Source organism: Myotis nattereri (genome assembly GCF_964212035.1).
Source record: "Myotis nattereri genome assembly, chromosome: 19".
NCBI classification, from domain to species: domain Eukaryota; kingdom Metazoa; phylum Chordata; class Mammalia; order Chiroptera; family Vespertilionidae; genus Myotis; species Myotis nattereri.
Window position 1 is genome coordinate 6404666 of NC_138095.1, and position 16076 is coordinate 6420741.

The following is a 16076-nucleotide window of genomic DNA, read 5'->3' on the forward strand; positions in this document are numbered from 1 at the left end:
GGTGGCTGCATAATTTTTAAAAAAATGCCACATTTCCATCGGGGGAGAATTTCAGCTCAGGCAACTCTGAGCGGCTCTGATTTAAGATCCATAAACTCAGTTCAAGGCAATAAATATGAAAGTAATTGATGATGTAGTGTGCGAGGAACTTAAGACCCATCCATCACATGGGGCAAGCCAGGGCTGTGGACGCGCTCTGAGAACACGGTGATAGAGACGAATAAATGGCCACGGGGACCTAGACAGCCCCGCCCTCCCCATAACTCAGCGCGGCTGCTCCCTCGACGGGTGGCCTTCTTCCCCAAAGAGCCTCTTGCCCAGGCTTTGTCTCCTCCGGCCAGAGAGAAGCAGCACTAGGAAAGAAAGCCGCCAACAAGAACCTGGGTCGCTCAAGGGGAAAGCCGTCTTTTAATGCACACCTACTACGTGCGAGGCTCTTGCTTCATATGTCAACCCCCTGCTTCTTAGGCCAAAGAGGGGGTCTGGGCTCCTGGGGTGCCCAGATCGTGCATCACAAAGTCCACGAACACCTCCTTTCGCCTGTTTCTGGGTCCAGATGCCAAGCCCCACTTGCAGATTCCACGGAATGACTCTGTGTGGGGTGGGGGGACCTTCTCAGCAGCCCTTTGTCCCGGCAGCCCCCACCTGTGGTCTGTGCATCGCTCATCCGACGCCGTCACTGACTGCTGTTTCTGAGGGTCTGTTTCAACGTGAGACCATTTACAATCGAAATCAGTGGAGCACAGGGCTGGCTGTTTCTCTCCCTTCACAGGGACATTGTGGCGATGGCCGTGTGGGGCCTGTCTGTCAACTCTTGTTCTGTCCTCACGTAAGCCTGAGCCAGGGCGCAGTAAGCCAGCCTCTTCCAATTAGCGTTTTCTCCGGGTGGGTGAGACAGGCCCGTGTCTGTGTGGTCTGAGAGGGCTCTGCATTGAAGCCGGCCCGGGCTTCTCTGGGTCTCCAGGCTGCCTCTCCTCACGCTCAGGGCTTCTCTCCCAGGGGGGGTAACACAAAAGGACCCCCCTCGAGAGCCTTGCTGGTGGTCTCTCCTCCTTCCTGATAAGAAATGGGGCCTCCCCCTCAGGGAGAGTGAGGCTGAAATCCTTAGCCGGCCTCTGAGTCTCAGCTTTCCCGTTTGCAGAATGGGGGCATCAGTGCCCTCCTCACGGGTGGATTTTTCACTCATTCACTCACCCTTTCATTTATTTAAATGTTCCTTCATTTAGTCTTTGTGGAGGTGCCAGTCCATGCCCATCACTGAGCTAGTTGCTGAGGACACAGGAGCGAGATAGTCACGGTTGTTACAGAGTCAATGAGCTCAGGCAAGTAAAGCACCCACGCGAGCAGACCCCAGACTTGTCTGCAGATTGGTATGACCTGGAGACCTTTCAAACTTTCAACCCCAGGCCATACCGCAGTACAAATTAGTCAAGGGTCCACACACTTTTTATTAAGGATCCAGTCAGTATATGTTTCAGCCTTTCCGGCCACATGGTCCCTGCATGGCTACTCAACTCTGCCTGTATAGTGCAAAAGCAGCCATTGACAGTGGGCGTGGCTGTGAGACAATAAAGTTTTATTTATAAAAACTGGCTGTGGGCCATATTTGGTCCATGGATATAGTTTGCTGACCTCTGAATTAAATCACAGTGCGAGAGGGGGGCACAGGCATCAGATGACTCTAGTACAGCCGTGGGCAGACTACGGCCCGTGGGCCGGATCCGGCCCGTTTGAAATGAGTAAAACTAAAAAAAAAAAAAAAAAAGACCGTACCCTTTTATGTAATGATGTTTACTTTGAATTTATATTAGTTCACACAAACACTCCATCCATGCTTTTGTTCCGGCCCTCCGGTCCAGTTTAAGAACCCATGGTGGTCCTCGAGTCAAAAAGTTTGCCCATCCCTGCTCTGGGAGCTGACAGTTCTGGGAACACCGACACGGCCCGTGTTAGCTGTTTTCATTATTACTCGGCAGCAGCTCAGGGAAGTTAAGGAACTTGTCCAGTTAGTGTCAGACACAGGGCAAAAACCCTGGTCTTCCTAACTCCAAACCCCATTCTTTTGATCACCTTGCTTCTTTGTTTTAAGCTCTCGGGGCCTCAGTTTCTCTATCTGTGAAATGGGAGCGATACTACACCTCCCTGACAGAGTGGCTGAGAGGAATGAATGTGAAAATTGACCTAAACTGCAAGCTTGTCCTCAGGAGGGACCCATTACAGATGAGAGTCAGGAGGAACAGATGGCGTTGCCGGTGCTAGGGTAACTGCGGGGCCCTGGACAGGCAGGCAAGCGCGGGGAGCGATGGGAAAGAAAGTCGTGGGCTCTGTCTTTGCACAGAAGGGCTTCATCTACTCAGCTGTTCCTGCCGAGGTCCCACCCTGGGAGCTGGGCCTGGAGGTGTGGGTCAGGGCAGAGTGGGACCCCTGGGTTCCTGGGATGCCTGACTGTCCCAGGTCTCGCCAGACATGGGGAAGTGAAGCCGCCATTCAGAGCATTGGGCTGCTGGCTTGTTTTTGCTGGAGTAAGCAGGAAAAACCCTTCACCTCTCAGCGCTAAGCCAAACGCTGCTTGAGACACTGAACACATAAAGATGAGTAATTGGTCGCATCTCTTTTCCAGGAGCTCACAGTCAAGGGTGGTGGGGAGAACAGACGTGTAAGCAGAGACTCTGTATAATGAGGATGTAGCCTGGAGAGGTAAGCGCAGGATGCTACAGGAGGGACATGGCAGGGTGTCTGCCCTTGCGCATTCACGGAGGGCTTCCTGGAGGAGCCATGCCTAAGCTGGATCTTGGAAAAGATGTTGGCATGAGTTGGGCTAAGAGAAGGAGGGAGAGGGGTGCAGAATAGTTTTTAGATAGAGAGAACAGCTTCTTTGAAAGTGGGACTCAGGGAGGACTGGGCAGGGCCAGGGACAGCAATGGCCATGAGCGATTTTAAGCCTAGGACTGGCTCCTAGTGCTGTCCTGTCGCTTTCTCAGATGCACGGGGCCTTTCTTCCTCTTTGGCCTGGGATCAGCATGTTCTTCCTCCCGTGTGACCTTTCTTAGTCACTTGAGCCGATAGGATGCTGTAACGGAGTCCTTGAGACAGTGATATTGAATAATACAGCACCCCGCCCTCAGGGTCGTATTAGTAGCACCACACATGTTTCCTCATTGATCATTTATCTCCCAAGCACATCTGAACCACACCACGGTGGATCCGTGGCCACAATGAGATTCTTCTACATTTTTCTAGATGTTAAGATTTTATTTCCTCTTTTTCATTTTAATTTTATTACCTTGTTTCATAAACGGATTCTGACATTTTAAGATGACCCCCTCCTTTTTCTAGACCCTAGCAGTAAAATTATATCGAGGGGAATTCCAGGGGCGGGGAGGGGGGGCGCGGAGGCTACGGGGAGAGGAGGAAAGAGAGATTTCCTGATATGTCTCATGGTTTAGAATCAGGAGTGATTGACAGTGCCACGCCCCCGCCAATCTGTGGGTGTGTCTCATGGAATTAGAGCTCACTGCCTTACTTTTCTTGTTATGCCCTCCCCCCCAGCCCCGTCATCGGACATGCATACCTGGCCTACAGTTAACATGTTGGATTCTCCTTCTCCTTTCCCCGCAAGGAAGATAATTACGCGTGTGGCACCCGGGTCTCCCATTATTGGATTACGAGGTTAAAAATCCCCGATCCGCTCCAGTGCGTTCGGCAGTGAGCACATGATGAAATGTAACGAAGTGCCTCTGCTGTCTCTCGCTCTGCCAGCAGTGGGGAGTAATCGAGGCCCTCGGAGGGGCTCCCATAAACCTCAGTGGGGACTCCCGCGGCGGGTGGTGCCATCACTGTCCACACATTTGATTTATGGGGAATGGGGACCCCAGCTCGGCAGTAAGGAGATGGTGATGGCCTTTTAAAAAGGGGAGAATGATTTGAGGAGGGGGTGTTAAATATATTCTAGTTTCCCCACTAGATCTTGAAGGTGCTTCCAAGTTGGTTTTGCCATTTTAAAAATTAATTTATTTGCTTATTATTTCTTTGTTAATCTTCACCTGAGGATATTTTTTTCATTGATTTTTAGAGAGAGAGGGAGAGAGGGAGGGTGAGGGAGAGAAAAACATCAGTGTGAGAGAGACACATTATTTGGTTGCCTCTGGCATGCATCCTGACCAGTGCTAGGGATCGAACCTGCAACCCAGGTATGTGCTCTTGACCAGGAATTGAACCTGAGACCCTTCAGTGCATGGATGACACTCTAACCATTGAACAACATCATCCAGGGCAATGGTTTCACCATTAAAAAATTTTTTTTAGCCAGGCCTGGGGCCAGGAGGAAGGGGTGACCGAAGAGACTTGAATTGTGAGTCTGTGATGTCTTCCCCTCACAGTGTCTGCACTTTCTTGCCTTCTGCCCTGCACATCAGCCCTCTGTCTGCTGGGCTACCATTTACCCGCGCCCTCACTGCTCACCTGTCTCACCCAGGCAGGCTCCCACCTGGAGACACTCCCAAGGGGGCCCTTTCTCTGTCTACCCCCTCGGCCATGACCGTCTCCATCACCCCTCCCGTTGCAACATACACATCCTCAGGGTCTTCTCTCTGCCTTGATCAAGTGACAAGTGGATAATCGTATTAATTAGCCCAGACAGAAGCAGTGAGAAGAGAGAGTTAATTTTCCTTTCCCTTGTCTTCACGGCTGACACGGATTCAGCAGTGGCATGTCACCGGAGACCTTGCAGGAGACAGTGAGCGCTAGAAGAACCCGGGGTCGGGGCGAGACTGGCTGGACTGCTTGCGGTCCTCCCACACCCAGCCCCTCTCTTCTGTAACATGGCAGTGAAGCAGCACCCCCCACCCCACAGGGTGCTGGGACTAGGTGAGCCGGGGGGTGACGCCAAGGGGTCCTGCACATTTGGGCTTGGAGAAGACAGGCCATTTGTCCAAGGGCTCCCACTGTGTGAGTCGCAGAAGTGAGTCTTCACTCAGGTCTTCTGGCTGCAAAGAAAAAAATGTTTTCATAATGTAGATGTATAGCAAATCATCACATGATATACTTTAAATATCTTACCACTTTATTTGCCAATTATATACCTCAATAAAGCTGAGGGGGAAAAGAAAAAGAAAAAAAATATCTGCTAATCAGCCAAGGAAATGAGTTCCTCAGCTCTAAATCAGCGGTTGACACACTTTTTCTCTGAAGGGCCAGGTAATAATTAATTTTGGCGGTGGGGGCCCTCTTGTCTCTGTCGCAGAAGCAGTCACAGACAGTATGTAAACGAGTGGGTGTGGCTGTGTGCCAATCACATCTTATTTACAAAAGCAGGTGACAGGCTGGATGTGGCCTGAGGGTCACAGTTTGCCAACCACTGCTCCAAATAAGAGTCCTGGAGAGCTTTATCATGTTCTAACTGGTGTGTTCATTCTAGAGGCAGAGTGATGATGACAGTGACAAAAGCAGTAATAACAGTATGTCAGGCACTCAGCGGAGCCCTGTTCCAATTATATTACCCCCTTCATCCTCCTGACTTTCCTATAAGGGAGAGATTATGACCCTCTTTCTATAGGCGACAGAGTCTCAGAGGTGAACGTGCCCCAGGTGTCCTAGCTAGTAAGTGGCAGAGCCGATGTTGGGACGTAGGTCTGCTGCCAGTCCCACGCGCCATCTCCCACACTCAGTGGGCAACTGGGTGACCTGGAGGCCCTTCTTGTTCAGAAAGAAGGATTTGGCTCTGACTCCAAAGGAGGCCCGCGCTCAAGGTCTTGCTTCTAGTTTAAACCCTCCCCCCCCCCCAACTCCCCCGTGCCGGTTGGGTTGACCACAATAACTCCGTACCCGCCAGGGTCCTGCTTCTTGGCGGTAGCTCTGTTTTGCCTCAATGCCAGGGGATCCTGAATTGGTCTCTCCTGGGACTAGTCCCTTCCATCAAGAGGAAGCAGCACAGGCCCTCGGCTGTGTTGTTCAGTGTCTAGGGCAGTGATGGTGAACCTATGACACGCGTGTCAGAGGTGACACGCGAACTCATTTTTTTGGTTGATTTTTCTTTGTTAAATGGCATTTAAATATATAAAATAAATATCAAAAATATAAGTCTTGGTTTTACTATGGTTGCAAATATCAAAAAATTTCTATATGTGACACAGCACCAGAGTTAAGTTAGGGTTTTTCAAAATGCTGACACACCGAGCTCAAAAGGTTCGCCGTCACTGGTCTAGGGCGTCAGCCCCCACATGGAAGGGTCGTGAGTTTGATTCCAGGTAATGGCTCACATACCTGGGTTGCAGGTTCCGTCTCTGGCGCATGTGGGAGGCAATCAATCTATGTGTCTCTCCCACAGTGTTTCTCTCTCTCCCTCTCCCCCTCCACCTCTCCCTTCTACTTTCTCTAAAGTCAATGGGAGGAAAAAGAGAGTGAGCAGCACAATCCTGTTAATCCCTAGCATCTCATTCCTGTCGTGGCACCTGGGCCCACCTCGTCTACACACTCGCCAATGCCAGTGGTTCCCCGGACAACGGCATAGACACCACAGCCTCCGGATGAAGAAATAGGAGCTTGGGAAGCTCAGGGAGACAATGATAACCATATTCACCCAGAAACTCAGTTTGGCCTTACAGAATCATGGAGCTATAACCTTTAGAGGCACACGTCATTGAAATGCTTTTAGATCTGATCTATTTGAATTGATATTAAAGCAAATAGAGCTCTTCCCTGCTATGTGCATAATATCATGAGCAGCTTTCATCAGGACTGGTTGGCACCTTGGCTAAGTCAGTGGGGCTTTAGCTGGCGATGGGCCTGTAGCCCCCAAAGAAACTTTGAATAGTCTAAGTTTCTATTTTTTCAGGTATTTTGGGGCCCAGGAGAATCTTCCTGTGGATTTGAAAGCAGCGGCATTGTTAGGTTCTCACTCAGGCTGAGCTGGAAGCTTGGGGGCGGCGTGGAACTTCCACTTCATTTGTGGTGTTTCTGAGGGTGAGCTCTGCGGCTTGATGTCTGAGCTCAAACCCCAGCTCTACCGCCTGAAATGAAGTTTCAGAGATCCAATTAAATAATACATCTGAAGCACTTAATCTGAGTCCTGCCATGCAGTAGGTGCTCACTAAGTGTTAGCTGTTATTATTAACTAGAGGCCTGGTGCACAAAATTTGTGCATGGGGGCAGGGGGGCAGGGGGGTCCCTCAGTCTGGCCTGCACCCTCTCACAATCCAGGACCACTGGCTCCTAACTGCTCACCTGCCTGCCTGCCTGATTGCCCTTAACCACTTGCCTGCCTGATCACCCCTAACCACTCGCCTGCCTGCCTGATCACCCCTAACCACTCGCCTGCCTGATCTCCTCTAACTACTCGCCTGCCTACCTCATCACCCCTAACTGCTTGCCTGCCTGCGTGATCACCCCTAACCGCCTCTGCCTCAGTCCCCGCCGCCGCTGCAGCTTTGTCTGGAAGGACAGCAGGAACGACGTCCAGAAGGTCATTCGGCTGTCTGGTCTAATTAGCACATTATGCTTTTATTATTATGGATACTATTATGTGTCCGAGGTCTTTATCTCCAGGGACACATTTAAGGATAGGGTAGCTCCTCTGTTATCCAAAACTGCTTAAAGGCTCAGAGACGTCAATCAACAGTTTCCTGTGCTCTGGGACTGCATGTTTGTGTGGTTTTTCTTTATTTTTTCTATCACCATTTTTCCTCTTTATACCCTCTTCCACCCCCACTCCACTGCACTGTTGTCCATGAATTCCCTCTCTCTCTCTCTCTCTCTCTCTCTCTCTCTCTCTCTCTCCCTCTCTCTCTCCCTCTCTCTCGCTCAATCCCTCCATAGGGCTGCATGTTTTAAACAATAAATGGTGCACATGTCGCAGAAGTAGACATATTGTGGGAAGCGAATAGTGTATGTGGTGGGGAGAGAGTAGCAAGGCTTTAGCTCTATAGGAAACTGGGTTCAACTTTAAGGTCCACTAAGTCCTAGGGATGGGCTTTACGTTATCATCAGTTTCCTTAGCTGTAAACTAGGGATACAACCTCATAGGGTTGTTGCACTAAATGAAGAAATGGCTCTAAGAGGTGTATTCCCACTTGGGATATGTACAGTAAGGCTGATCACCGCTCCCGTCCTAAGGTGTGGGGTTTTTCTGTTTGTTTTCTGTTTGTTTAATTGGGAGCAGCAGGTGGGATCTTGGCAGCTCAAGTGGGAAAGGGCTGGGCTGGGAGACCCCTGGCCTGATGCTGGGGGTGGAGCCTTGGAGGATGGGGGTGGGGCACTCCTGTTTTTGTCACAGCCTGGCAGGCGATTCTCCCCTCCACCGCCAGAGGGAGCTCTGAAAATTGTGAGATGACTCCCCTCCCCACCCCCAGCATCCTTGCATCCTAACTCTGTTCTAATGAACTCCAAGGTTCCCATTGACTTACAGCAAATCTCAGGGTCGTACTGTTTTATTTCCTTCGTGGAATATGTCACTTTCATACTCCTCCTGTAGACTCTAAGCTCAGAAAACATCCTGTTCACTATACTCCCCAGTTCCTAAAACGCTACCTGACACAAAATAGGTACTGTATGTGTCTCCTACAGCTGCTGTAGAGAAATTACCAAAACTCAGTGGCTCAACACAACCCAGATTTATTGTCGTACAGTCCTGGAGCCCAGAAGTCCAGAATCAAGGTTGCAGGAGAGCCGGCTCCTCCTGGAGGCTCTGGGGAAGAGCCTGTTTTCTCACCTTTTCTAGTTTCTGAAGGCGGCAGCATTTTTTGGCTCTTTCCTCCTTGCCATCCTCCAGGCCAGCAATCGTCCCATCTCTTTCTCTAACGCTGACCCTTCAGCCTCCCTATTTCACTCATCATTACACGGGGCCCACCTGGATAACCTGGGGTGATTGCTCCATCTCAAGATCTGTAATCACATCTGCAAAATGTCTTTTTGTCTGTCAGGTAACAGACTTACAGGTTCCAGGGATTAGGATGTGAACACTTAGGGGCAGAAGGCATTCTGCTCAACAAAGTATTTACTGGGCAACTGCATGAACAACAGAAGGAATGAACAGGCTATTCCATTGTGGACGAAAGGGGCCACATGCGAACCTGACAAGCTCAGGGGAGGCCTGCATGGCGGTCTTGCAAACTCAGAGACCTAAAGTCACCACAAAGGATGGTCTGAAATTAAACTTTAACTAAAAGCAGTGATGGTGGCAGTCACCTCCTAGGCCAATATCTTCACTGACAAGGTCAACCTTTACCTTAACTGAGCCTAGTTGTCTTTTTGCATCTAGAACGATATACCCTTGAAATATCTGGGTAACTGGTAACTTCCCTTTTTCTGGACCCCTTGGGGCACAACATAATGTGCCTGTATGCCAGGACAGAGACCACAGATTCCTTCTTTGTTATCGTGTTCATCGTTCCCGCACCCACCGAAGTATGTGTCCATCATTTTACTTTTTATCTAATCCCAGGGGTTTCCCCCGCTTTGCTTTCTCCCGCCTCTCTAGTCTATCACCAATGGATCTCATGTACCCCACCAGGCCCCTTCCTTTGATTGCAATGTATAAATATAGATGTAGCCCGCCATTCTCTGGAGCATTATCTCAATCCATTGAGGTTCTGCTTCCCGGCAATTGTCGACAGTTTGGCTCAAATAAACTCACAAAATTCTCTACAGGTTTGAATGTTGTTATGTTACCAACATCCTCTTCCAGGGCTCGGTGGCCCTTCCCTGAGCTTAAACAGGCTGGGTGCCCCTCATGTCCTCTGCCCTCCCTGAGACACAGGGAGGAGGCATGGACAGCAGAGGTGGGTGGAACTCCCTGGATCCGGAGGGCAGTCTGGACTGGAAGCATGCAGTGCAGTTGTTCCTGTCTGTGGTTCCAATCTCCACTCAGCCACTTACTAGCTATTGAGTCATTTATTGCTTCTAAGCCTCAGTGTTTCCGTCTATGAATGGAGATGAAATGGACTGTCATTTACTGGGCCCCGGCTGTGTGACCTCAATTAAAAACTCCGGTCCTGGCCTTTGCTTGCTGTGTGACCCTGGGCAAATGGCATCACTACTTGATGTCCTTAGAGGTGAAATGATAACAGCTGATAGGTTACCAGAATGCGTGCACTGTCAGGTATGGGTTAAATGAGATAGTGTATATATATATATATATATATATATATATATATACACTAGAGGCCCGGTGCACAAAAATTTGTGCACTCGGGGGGAAGGGGGGGTCCCTGAGCCCGGTCTGTGCCCTCTCGCAGGCTGGGACCCTTCGGGAGATAACGACCTGCTGGCTTAGGCCTGCTCCCGGGTGGCAGAGGGCAGGCCCAATCCCTAGGTGCAGCCCCTGGTCGGGCTCAGAGCAGGGCCGATTGGGGAGTTGGGGCGCCGCCCCCTGTCATGCACAGAGCAGGGCGGATCGGGAGGTTGCGATGCCACCCTCAGTCACGCTCAGGGTAGGGCCGATTGGGGGGTTGGGGCACCGCCCCCTGTCACACTCAAGGCAGGGTTGATGGGGAGGTTGCGGCACCACTCCCTGTCACGCACAGATCAGGGTCGATCAGGGGGTTGGGGAGCTCCCCCCTGTCACGCACAGAGCAAGGCCCATTAGGGGGTTGGTTGGGGAGCTCCCCCCTGTCACGCACAGAGTAGGGCCCATCAGGGGGGTTGGGGAGCTCCCCCCTGTCACGCACAGAGCAGGGCCCATCAGGGGGTTGAGGAGCTCCCCCCTGTCACTCACAGAGTAGGACCGATAGGGGAGTTGGGGTACCACCCCCTGTCACACACACAGCAGGGCGGATCAGGGGGTTGGGGCGCTGCCACTGTCACACTCAGGGCAGGGCCAATGGGGAGGTTATGGCTCTACCCCATCACACACAGAGCAGGGCCCGTGTGGGGGAGGGGTTGGGGCACCGCCCTCTATCTCCCACAGAGCAGGGCCAATCAGGGGGTTGGGGCGCTGCCACTCTCACACTCAGGGCAGGGCCTATGGGGAGGTTATGGCTCTACCCCGTCACACACAGAGCAGGGCCCGTGGGGGCGGGGGGTTGGGGCGCCGCACCCTGTCACACACAGAGCAGGGCTGATCAGGGGGTTGGGCACTGTACCCTGTCACACACAGAGCCGCAGGGCGATCAGGGGGTTGGGGAGCTCCCCCCTATCAGGCACAGAGCAGGGCTGATCAGGGGGTTGGGGCGCCTTCCCCTGTCACGAACAGAGCAGGGCGGATAGGGAGGTTGTGGCCCCGCCCCCTGTCACACACAGAGCCACAGGGCGATCAGGGGGTTTGGGTGCTGCCCCCTGTCACACTGATCCCGGTGCCGGGAGGCCTCCCGGCTCCGCTGATCCTGGTGCTGGGAGGCATATTACCCTTTTACTATATAGGATCTTGGCCTGGTGCGTGGGTAGGGGCCGGCTGGTTTGCCCTGAAGGGTGTCCTGGATCAGGGTGGGGGTCCCGCTTGGGTGCCTGGCCAGCCTGGGTGAGGGGATGATGGCTGTTTGCAGCTGGTCACACACCCTTCAGGGTGGGGGTTCCCACTGGGGTGCCTGGCCAGTCTGGGTGAGGGGCTGAGGGCTGTTTTCAGGCTGGTGAGTGACTGAAGCTCCCAACGGCTCCTTTTTTTCTTTTATTTTTTATTCTGGGCCAGCTTTAGCTCTGGCTCCAGCTCTGAGGCCTCTGCTGCTAAAAACAGGTATCTGGTTTGTTTAGGTTCTATAATCGAGACACTGTATCAACTCCAGCTCAAGATCCCGGCTCGCTGAAAGCAGGTTCCTGGGGTTTTGTTTAGCTTCTATATTTGTTACAATGTTTCTTAAACTGCAAGCTCAGAGGCCGGCAGCGGCAGGCGGGGAACGTTGGAGTCCTCCGTCACTGAAGCAAGCAAGCCTCATGTTCGCTTCCAGCTGCCTGGCTGCCGGCCGCCATCTTGGCTGGCAGTTAATTTGCATATCGCCCTGATTAGCCAATGGGAAGGGTAGCGGTCGTACGCTAATTACCATGTTTCTCTTTTATTAGATAGGATAGGCCTTATTTGGCAGTAGTGCCTGTACATGGTAACACTCCACAAAAAGCATATCTATTATTTTTTATTTTCTTCTGATTGTTATTTTTTTAATAAACATGTTGATTTTTAAAGAGAGAGGAAGGGAGAGAGATAGAGAGATAGAAACATCGGTGAGAGAGAAACATCATCAATCAGCTGGCAATCAAATTCCCTGACGGGGGATGGGGAACCAAACCTTTGACCTCTTGGTTCAGGGTCACTCAGCCGCTGAGCCTCACTGCTGGGCTGGTTGTTATTCTTATTTCCTTTCCCTCCTCGTCCTCTTTATTGCCACCGTTTTTACCTGGTGTCCCTGTGTTAAATGTTTTTCGATGCTTCTCCCGCGTCTGACTCTGAGTTTTTCATATCAAAGCTCTACGTTACATGGATGCTTTATTAATGTCGGTTTCTTCTGTCGAGGCTTCTGTTTGTCTATCTGGCTACCAGGGTGGTTTCAAAGACCAGGCTCCTGGGTTACCCCCTTCTGTGCGGAGGCACTTGTGGAGGGCATTGCCAGGGGCCTGCAGGAGGGAGAAGACCCCACCTCCCCTTCAGCACGTTCCCTCTCCAGGCAGCGGGAATGAAAATGTCTAAGGAGACATGTCTGGTGTTCTCCCCCTGGGACCGAAGGCAGCAGTTCTGCCTCCGTGTCTGCACGACTTGTTATCAGAAAATTAGACTAGAAAAAGAATCTTTTGTTCAGCTATGGAGACATCTTAATAGGCGCTTTGATTGTTGAGCAGAAGTTTCTGTATCAGTTTAATTGCTGTAAATGCTGTTTGCCTTCTCTGTTATGATAAGGCCTCGATTTTCATAGATTTCCACCCCACCCCCACCCCCTTTCCCTTTAAACGGTTTCCCTTTGCTTTAAGGCTTGCATTGGCAAGTGTAATGAAATCGAAACGCAGAAAGTAAAGGGAGGGTCTCAGAGTTCAGCTCTTCACACCCTGTGTGATGCTGTGAGCAGGTTATTATAGCCTGAGAAGAACGCTGCTGCAGCTCGTAATGTAATGGACAGAGTTCACCCTTCAACCAGATATTGGGAGAATGAAACCAAACGACTAAACTTAATTACTTCTGCTTTTTCGAGACGGCGCTGTAATTGAGAATAACAGGATAATTAGACTCTGAGTGGAACAGTGAGATGTGCTTATAATACGAGAGGACTTGCTGTCTGCTGACTTGAGCCTCAGGAACACCATCCGGGTCATTTGGGGTCTGAGGGTTAGAGAGATGCCTCGAGAAGCAAAAATATCTGGATCTGGGATTCTCATTGACTTTGGGGGTGGTTAGTTCTGTGCTGTGGGGGGCTGTCCTATGCACTGTAGGATGCTGAGCAGCATCCCTGGCCTCTACCTCTTAGATACCAGTAGCACCCTCCCCACCCTAGCCTGACAACCAAACATGCCTCCATTCATTGCCCAATGTTCCTGGGGGCCATCAGTGCCCCTGGCTGAGAACACTTGTGTAGGGCTTTCGGAGGACTTGTGAACAATTGCAGTCACAGCTTGAGGATCTGCTAGTGCCTGGCTGTGTGACCTTCAGCAAGTCCCTGTACCTCTCTGAGCTCCTGTGTCTTCCTTTGTACAGCGGGAATAATGGGAACCCTGAGTGCAACAAGGCATAGCTTCCAGGTAGAAACTCCAACGGGTAACACGTACTGAGTGATCAATAAACTCAGGGTTTATATTATAATAATCTTAGATTCAGCAAACATGTTTTAAGCACTTATTTTGACCCCGCCCCTATGCTCTGAGGCAGTGAGGCAGAGACAAAGATGTGGTCTCTGTGCTTGCTGGGGAGGCAAACATACGCACACTTGTGGGTACGACCTTATGCTTCGCCCTGCAGGCATTGCTAGTCAGTCTCCCAGGTCTTTCCTAGCGAGCCTCAGAATCCCCTCAACACACCTTTCCCACAGCCCTGCTGATGCTCCGGGAGATGGAGCTCCCCTGTGGCACTCCCGTTCTGTGGGTTCCCCACGAGGCGGCGGTGAATCTGAGCTGACCCTCCTCCAGCACAGCTTCACCCCTTCGCCCATCCCTGGCCCCGGAGAAGACATTTTAAGGAATTAGCAGGTAGAATCCTTCCTCTCAAATCTCACTCACTTCAGTCCCCAAAGGAGATGGCAATGGGAAGAAAGCACGCGTGCGTGTTCTCTCTCTCTCTCTCTCTCTCTCTCTCTCTCTCTCTCTCTCTCTCTCTCTGTCTATCTCAAATGTTTTTCTTTTTTGTTTGCTTGTTTGTTTCTCAGAAACTAAACAAGCAGTAAAATGGGCTTATAAGAGGGGTGACATTTGGTTTTTAGTTAAACTAGAGGGATTCCACTGGCAGTGATTCTGAGAGTGATCTGTCAGCTGCGTCCCTCTTGTGTTTTCCCTGCCCTTTGGGGCTTGGAGAATCATTAGCTCTCTGAGCAAGGGTCCCAGGGCAGAACTGGGGTTTCTGGAAACAGCTTTCAGATGGCTGCCGCCAGTGTCATGAGACCGAAGAGAGGGTTTGAATGGGCTGGGGGTTCAATGCTCCCTGATCGGCTCAGACAAGCCCGGCTCCCCCGTGAGCACACAGCTCCGTTACAGTTGCTGTGAAAAAGGAGGCGTGCATTTGCCGCTCGGAAAACGGGGAGCTGGCCCCGTCCCTCCGGCCTGAGAAATGAGAGCTGGCGTGTGGGTCAGCCTCTGGCTTCTCCTCGCCCTGGCTGGTGGAGCTTTCGCAGGCAGCACTAGTTCATTTCTGCTGTTGTTTCACACCTCTCAGCGCCTTCAAGGTCTGTGAGGAGCCGGGAGGTGGAGGGAAGGTGGGGGCTGGGGCTCAGGCTGCAGACAAAGTCCCAGAACTCAGTCAGTGGAGGTCACTGGGATTTAGTCTAAGATAAAAAAGAAAAGACCAGATGGGGACAGGAATCCAGTCTGAAGTCTGTGTGATGTATTGTTTCCCCCTCATTCCCATCCATCCATCCACCCACCTAGCAATTCATTCACCCACCTACCCATTTGTCCATCTATCCAGTCATCTGTCTATCCACCTACCTATCCAACCATTCATCCACCCACCTGTCCAAACATCCATCCATCCATCCATCCATCCATCCATCCATCCATCCATCCATCCACCTACCCACCCACCTACCCACCCACCCATTCACTCACTTACCTACCTACCACTTCATTTACCTATCCATCCATCCACCCATCCACTCACTCACCTAGCACTTAATCCACCTACCTACCCATCTATCCATCTTGCCTATCATCTGTCCAGCCACCCACCTCTCCAACCATTCATCCATCTATCTGTCCATTCATCCACCCACCCACCTACCAGTCCATCTACCTATCCACCCGTCCACATACCCATTCACCCACCTAGCATTTTACCATCTACCCATCTATCTATCCATTCATCTGTTCATCCATCTACCTATTCAACCATTCACCTACCCACATGTTCGTTCGTCCATCCATCCATCCATCCACACACCCACCAACCAGTCCATCGACCTATCCGTCTAGCCATCCATCCACCTGTTCATCAACCAGTCCATCCCTTTATTCTAGAATGAGTTTAGATGGTTCATGGTTGGACATATTTTAAATAGTTACCTACAATATATAGAAAGTGATACTAGTTTTCCATATAGACTTTGATTTTAAGATAAATGTATTTAAACAAACAAAAAGAGTCAACTTAAAATAGGAAACAAATAATTCTATGGGTTATACAGGGCCGTGACCAAAATTAGGAGGGTGGTACTTGCGTGACTGGCATTTGGAATCTACCGCTTTAGAACTTTGCCTGCAAGGGCACATGCCTAGAGCCCTCAAGCCTGGCTTCCCAGTGACTGTGCTGCTTCCGAGGTGTATGACCTTGAGCAACTGACTTCCTCTCTCCAGGCCGCAGCTGCCTCACCGTCAAGGTGGGGATGCTAACAACCCCCGTCTTTGGGATTGTCTCACGACGTACTGAACTGAGGCACGTGTGGGCACACACCCAGCACACACTAAGCACTCTGTAAATGGAAGTGATGCTTAATCTTATTGTTTTCACGCTGGCTTCCTTTAAG

The 16076-nt window shown here is 51.0% G+C and overlaps 1 protein-coding gene across 1 annotated transcript in view; it reads left to right on the top strand.

Moving 5' to 3' along the window:
- The window catches only part of KSR2 (kinase suppressor of ras 2), a gene marked incomplete at its 3' end in the record, with an annotated part of 271370 nt that overhangs the window by 183332 nt on the left and 71962 nt on the right, over positions 1–16076 (top strand). The window lies entirely within an intron of this gene.